The 7,367-nt window shown below is 33.5% G+C and overlaps 1 pseudogene; it reads left to right on the top strand.

Annotated features, from left to right (window-relative positions):
* Window positions 1-830: 830 nt before the first annotated feature.
* On the top strand, window positions 831-7,129 carry LOC125834534 (F-box/LRR-repeat protein At5g02910-like; annotated as a pseudogene).
* The last annotated feature ends 238 nt before the right edge of the window (window positions 7,130-7,367 follow it).

Below are 7,367 nucleotides of genomic sequence, written 5' to 3'. Positions count from 1 at the left end.
TATTTATATCTAGAAAATATTATTTATAATCTACTTTGTTGATATATTTTTAGTTAGTTTATAGTTTTCAATATTTATATATTTTATTTCAAATTTGGGCTTGTAAATATTTTATTGTATTAAGATCCGAAGTTACAATTATATTGTTATAGTTTTTCAAATTCGAAGTTAACAATTTACTTTGTAAATATTTTTTGTCTTAATGTGTAGGTTTGAGGCGCAATTGATTGGGTGAATCTTTGAATATTGTCAAACAAGTAGAGGCTAGGAAACTGCAATAGGCAGCTAAGATTAGTTGCTAAGTCAGTAATACTATTTGTAACAACTTGGTTACTCTACTCTGGCTACCCCAGAAAGCTTGGTTAAGTTTCTCCTACTCGACACTCTGCTATGGCTACCCCAGAAGCTTGGTTAAGTTTCTCCTACTCGACGAATTTATTTCTGAATCCTTTTGAAATACTACAACAACAACAACCACTAAGTGGGGTCTGGGGAGGGTAGAGTGTACGCAGACCTTACAGTACAAATAGTTGCAAAAGGTTCTCATGCACAATGGAGTTATCCGTTTGGGAAAAGGTTTAAGCTTTAGAAGTATCTAAAAGAAAAGGAGATGAGGTACTGACCGATTCTTATGTCCTTAAATAGTCCAATTTATTTGTTCAATGAGTTAACTGAGCCCCTCCTGTATTGACTGAATGGTACACATTTTAGTTGTTTCTTCTTCTTTGATTCTTGATTTTTTCTTGAAACAGGAAAGTTATAATATGGTCTTTAAAATATAATGTTCTCAATTGTTAAATGTTTTCTTCTTTTGAAGCTGTTAAGACATTATGAATGAGATTGTAAAGGATGCATTTGAATTATGTGATCCTACTTTTCAGGGTAAGCGTAATGACAAGAATAAGGGAAAGAGTCAAGGAAAGAGTAAGAGAAAGCGTAATGGCATGGATGGAGGTTGTTTATGTAAGACTCCGAACAGAATCTATTCTAAAGAGGAACTGCTTTAATACCTATTTACCTATTAGTTGAGGTAATGTGCTTTCTGGCAGTGAATCCTCTATACAACAGAGCAACCGTGGATCTCTTAACTGAAGGCCCTAACAAATGGATTGCAGTTGTAGCAGAAGTACGGTGCTTAGTCGAATATGAGTATCAAGCTCCATTGTAAGTTACTTCATCTTGGAGGAACCCACACGAGTTGATCATTTTCAGAATTTCCTTTAAAAGTGAAGTTACTTGTCTGTGCAGCCCTACTTTATGCTTAAATACTTATTTCTCAATGTGTACTCTTATTCTACAGATACTACATGCTCTGTGACTCTGATGAGAACAGTGTTGTACTTACAGTGTTCAACATACAGAAGGAAGCAGTAAGCACTACTTTATGTTGTTTAATGTTTCTTGGTACATTTATCCATTAAGTAGAGTATCTTGGAGAAACCGAGATAAGAAAATCAACAAACAAACTTCAGATATTGACACGTTAGTTTGCTGCTAAACTGCTGCAGCACTACATGCCTAAAAATTAAGCGAATGATCATTCCTCCGTTTTATCACTTTCTGGATGAAAAATTAGACGAAGGGGAGGCACCTCACTTCTTTAATATGTAACCAAACACTAAAGATAAAGAGAGAATAGTTAAGTGAGTTAGCATTTCATAAATTTTCTGTAAATTGGAATTGTTTGTTTCCTAAATCATACTATCAAACACCATTTTTATCTTGATTTTCTCATTCGTCCATACTTCAAGGAAAAAAGATTTTTACATCATTACTTAACAAACTACTCTTGTTGACAGATTAAACAAGGAGATCAGGTCACACTATTGGATCCCATTTGCAAATTTGTTGATTTTGAATGGGAAGGAAAGGTAAACTCGTTATAATATCTGTGGTATTGCAGATGCAATGCTATTCCAAATGTCATTTTGCTCTATATCACGTTTTTTTTCCTCTAAGCACCACATATTAGATGTGTTGTATTAGTTTATATCCCTTTATTTAGTGTATCGACTTCACCTTATAACACGTCAGGGCAGGGTGCACTTGAGCCTTTAGCAGTGGTAATTTGGTGTCAATGGTATGGCAAAATTGACAAGTTACTATCAATAGGGAGTTAATCTGGTAATTTTTCTTGATTGTAACTGATTGAAAGTCATTTCTTGCTATTTCTGAAGTCATGTCAATCATTTGCCTTGCTCGTGTGATTTATAATAATCTGCCAGCCAATTTTTGTCACTCCTCACTAATATATTGTTATTTTTACTGCAGCATTATCAATTCAAATCTGTGCGAGTTAATCTTCTGGAACAAGTCCTTGTAAATGGAAATGCCCTGCCTAATTCTGCCATTCCTGAACCAATATCATACCCATAACTGAGGCCAATATACTCTTGTCTATTACATGCAGATGTGTGAACTTGTAATGAGATAAATTCTACTGCCCGTGTATTTTTTTTTCCAGTCTGACAATTCCATTTCCTTTAGATGATATATTTCTTTGACATTTCACATTGATGACTAGTATGAAGTAAAACTTGTGTTCACTTTGTAGTTCTTCGGTCAAATCCTATTTTTCAGTTTTTACTTTGTAGTCCTGTCCTGCTATGTCTTGCACTACTGTCTTTTAACTCAGAGACATGGATCTGCAAGGAAACTGAAGAATACAAATAGGTGAATGATTCCTTAGAAGTTAGAACTGTAAGTTTTTACTGCAGCACTATCAATTCTGGAAATGGAAATGCTGTGTCTCCTAATTTTGCTAGTCATGAATCACTACTATTTGTAATATTTCTACCTTTTAATGCAAATTTGAGAAATGAGTATAAGAATTTGTACACTTTGAAAGTTTATTGGTACAAATATGTTTGTACACTTTGAAATGGATAACTATACTATCAAGGTAAATCTGCTTCATAACTTTAATGCATTTTCATACAAGTAATGACTAGTCTTCCCTTTCATCTTAACTGTCTGAAACTTTGATGATCATCTAATGATCATCTGAGTCAATTTTTGTAATGACTCTCATGGTCGTTTTGTGTTTCCGCCTTACTTTTCCCTTTTTGAACCATCTCATAGCTTCATTATTCCCTTTATCATTTGTGGGAATGGGTGAACAATCTCTAAGGTTATTAGATGTGTTTCATGAAAGACTTTCGTTTTTAGAAATTTGACCAAAAGTCAACATTCTGGATTAACGAGGTTGACTTTGAGTGTGACTTATGACTTAGTTGGGTGGTTGACTGGTTTCCATGGATCTCAAGAATGATTTGGACCTCTGTTGGATTTTGAGCATTTTGAAAGATTAGGTTTGACCACGATCATTATTTGGTTAGGATGACCTCAGATCGGTGTTTTGAGGATTCTAGCAAATTCCAAAAGTATTTTATGATTGATCTGCATATTAGGTTTGTATCTGGGAGGTACTAGATGAGTTTCAAGAGGTTCATTGGAGATTTGGATGATGTTAAGACTATTGGTTTTTGTTGTTTTCTGGTCCAAGGCATTTCCTTATTTGCATTAGTGATGCCTTGGTCGTGTTTGTGAAAAGTAATTGGGTCAATACATCGCGATCATAGTCGCAATCACGTAGAAAGGTTTCAGGGCCAGCAAGATTCGTGCATAGTATTCACAGTTGCAATGGGTCATAACTAGTTCATTTGTCGCGAGTGCAAAGGGTCCTGGCATTTTTGAAAAGTATTTAATACTTGGGTAGTGTTTAATTCCCCAATCCAATTTCAAAGTTCATATATCAATTTTGGGAGCTATGAGTTTCAAATTTTTGTGATTTGAAAGGAGTTGTGCTTGTTTTGAATTCGGGTAAGAACCTAAGCTAGGGTGTGTTTGGTATGAAGGAAAATGTTTTCCATACAAAATGTTTTCCTGAAAAACAAGTAGATTTTTTACTTATTTTCTCATGTTGGTAGGTGAGTAAAAAATATTTTTTGGAATTTTTTTTTAGTGTTTGGTTTGTGAATGAAAAACATTTTAAAGAAAATATCTTTTATTTTTTACTAGAGAGTACAAAATATTTTTTAGAAAAATTATTTCTGACTCGAAAACTAACTTCGATAATTAGTCTAGGACATGACCCCAACATGCAAACTAGGACATAACCCCGACAATCGATCCGAAATTCGACCCTAAGATCAAACTTAGGGCCTGACCCGACTTTCGACTCGAGACCCAACATTCGGACTGGTCAGGACCTGATCCCGACATCCGAACTTGAGCACGATCAATCAATCTGAATTTTGACTTCGACACTTGAATGGAGACTCGATTTCCAAATTAGGACTCGATCCCGACAACCAATAATCAATACGAGACCCAAGATTCGACTTTCAAATCAGAATTTCGACCCCAACTTTCAATCTGGGATCCAACCACACCTGGCCCGGGACCTAACTTTCAAACAAGATTTAAATTTTTTAAACACATAAATTATAAATTTCTTTTGTGTGTGTGTGGGGGGGGGGGGGAGTGGCTGATATGGGGTAGGGTAGGGTGAGGTAAAAAAATAAAAATTTGAAAATAGTTTTCAAAAATTAACTTTTAATTTTTTTTTAAATTAAAAAAAATTCATAAACAAACTTTGAATTATTTTTTTTGGGGGTGGGAGGGGGGGGGTAGGGTGGGCTGGGATAAAATAATAAAATTAGGAGCAGAAGGTTATATAGGGTGGGGTAAAATTTCTTTTCAAAAAATAAAATTAATTAATTTTTTTTGGGAATGAGTGCGTGGTTTGGGGTTTTGGGGGAGAGGGGGGAAAGAAAAATATTTTTTTTGAAATAGTAATACTTTAATATTTAATTAGTAGTAGTAGTTTATTATTTAATTTTTGCCAAGGTGAAATATTTTATTCCTGTGTAATGCATGTAGCAAGATTTTTTCAAATAAAATGGAGATTGTATTACACACCACTAAGCGGTGTGTGTTTCTTAAAATGTAATAATTTAGATATAAAACTCATACTACCAATAATTTAGATATGAAATTCAAAAAAGGAAATAATTTAGATGTGTTTTGTTTTCAGAGATAAGTTTCAAAAACACATCTAAACTATACACTTTTTTGAGTTTCATACCTAAACTATACATTTTTTTAAGTTTTTTTTTTAAAAATTCTTTTATAAAAGAATTTAATTTTTTTCACTTCACCCCCTCCCCCCTAAAATACTAATTTAGATATTATTTTATTTTATTTTAAAAAATAATAATTCTACCCAGCCCATCTAACCCTCCGCTTTCAATTTTTTTTCTCATTTTGTGTTAGATATATACATATCGAAAATATTTTTTACTTGCCGTCACAAGACATTTTTTAATTTTTTACTTATTTATGTTATATTTGGTACACTAGTAGAAATTTGTTTTCTAAAAGTATATGTACATACATATCTAACACAAAATGAGAAAAATGTAAAAAAAAATTAGGAGTGGAGGGTTACACAGGATGGGGTGGAATTTGTGGAATTTTTATTTTTTTAAATAAAATAATATCAATTTTTTTTGGGGAGGGGGGGAGGTGGAATGAGTGGGCAGTTTTTTTTTTTTTTGGAGGGGGTACGTGGAGGAGGTGGTGGAGTGGGGTAAGAAAAATAATTTAATTTATTTTTTGTAGATAGTAATACTTTAATCTTTAATTTTTAATTAATATTAATGGTTTATTATTTAATTTTTGTCAAGGTAGAATATTTTATCCACTGGAATGCAATGTGTGAAGATTTTTTCAAATAAAAGAGAGAGTGTATCACTGAGGTGTGTTTCTCAAACTAAAAAGTGATAGTTTAGGTATGAAACTCACACACTCAATAGTTTAGGTATTAAACTACAAAAAAAAAAATGTTTAAATATGTTTTTGATACATATCTCTTTTTTTTATGATCTATCTCTAAAAAATGACAAGAGTGAAAATTAGTGTCGTAAATTTGATTAATATTGGGGTAGAGGGAGTGTATTAGGCGAAGGGATGGAGTAATTGGGTTTCCTTTTTTATGTGCTTTGGGAAGTGAAGTGGTTGCTTTGTCAAACGAACAGTCACATCCATAAATGCTACTTACTATTCAACAATTAAAGATGATGCTTGCTGATTTACAATGCACCTAGAAAGACTACTCATATATATATGTTCTGCTATGAACCTTGAAAGGAAAAAGCAGTGTGATGGCCGAGCAACACCAATCCCCAAACGCCCAATATTTACCTCAGCAAACAGACATAGAAGTAGAAGCTGGAATTTGATTGGATAAGTGCGTTGCCAGACTCTCTTATGCTTCAAATTCTTTCTAAAATCCCTATTACAGATGCCTGCACATCAACTATTCTTTCTAACATCTGGACTTGTATCCATAACCTCAATTGTTACCACTCCAACACTGGTTGGTCTGATAATAGGTTTATTTCATTCATGGACAATGCACTACTTCTTCTTACCTCATCGAAAATTAAAAAGTTCACTCTACATTTCATAGCTCAACGTGCTCTATCAAATTATAGTTCCAAACTTGACAAATGTCTTCAAATTGCATTGAACAAAAAAGTGGAGGATTTTGACCTAGAAGTATGACATTCCTATGATTTCTTTGGCTTTTATTTGGATAGTGATCGGTAAAGCTTGACACAGGAACTTTGCAGCAGCTCATCACTTGTAAAGCTAAATTGCAAGTATTTCAGAATACCAGAAGATCGTATATTCAATTGGACATCCCTAAAGAGTTTAACGCTATCATCTATGCTTCTCTGTGAGGAACACATTGAACAAATATCATCAAATTGTCATCAGCTAGAATCTTTTAAGCTGTGTGAGTTTTATGGTTTTCATCGTTTGCATTTAACTTTCCAAAAAATGTACGAGACTGGAATTGATTGATCACAGCCATCCTCCCGACTATATGGGAGGTGAGTGTTACTTTGAAATTGTTGCTCCATATGTCCAACATTTAAAGATTTCAGGGAAATTCTATGGTGTGGAAATTAGGCTTGGGGACCTGTCGTCTTTGATCCACGCTGATCTTACTTACGACTTGTACAACTTCCATGGATCAGATGAATTAATTGACAAAAGCATAGTGAAAGATCACTTGACAAGTGTAGCATGTGCTAATAAGCTAACCATCCCATCCTGATATATTATTGAGGTCAGTTTACTGTCCATGTCTTTTTATGCAACCATGAATATATAACTTACTGAACTGATATGGTTTGGTATGTTTTTTATTCCTTATAAATTGATATAATCTGATACTCAATATACTTAGATGAATCTACTATCTTCTGTATAGATTATTTCCATGTTGATGTTGCATAAAGAAGATGTTTCATTACCGTTGTTGGAGTGCAAACAATTGACGATAAATTCTTTGA

This window comes from Solanum verrucosum, unplaced genomic scaffold (genome assembly GCF_900185275.1).
Source record: "Solanum verrucosum unplaced genomic scaffold, falcon-dt-bn FXZP01000287.1, whole genome shotgun sequence".
Lineage (NCBI taxonomy): Eukaryota > Viridiplantae > Streptophyta > Magnoliopsida > Solanales > Solanaceae > Solanum > Solanum verrucosum.
The sequence above is the reverse complement of the archived record's forward strand: the minus strand, read 5'-3'. Positions and strand labels throughout refer to the sequence as shown.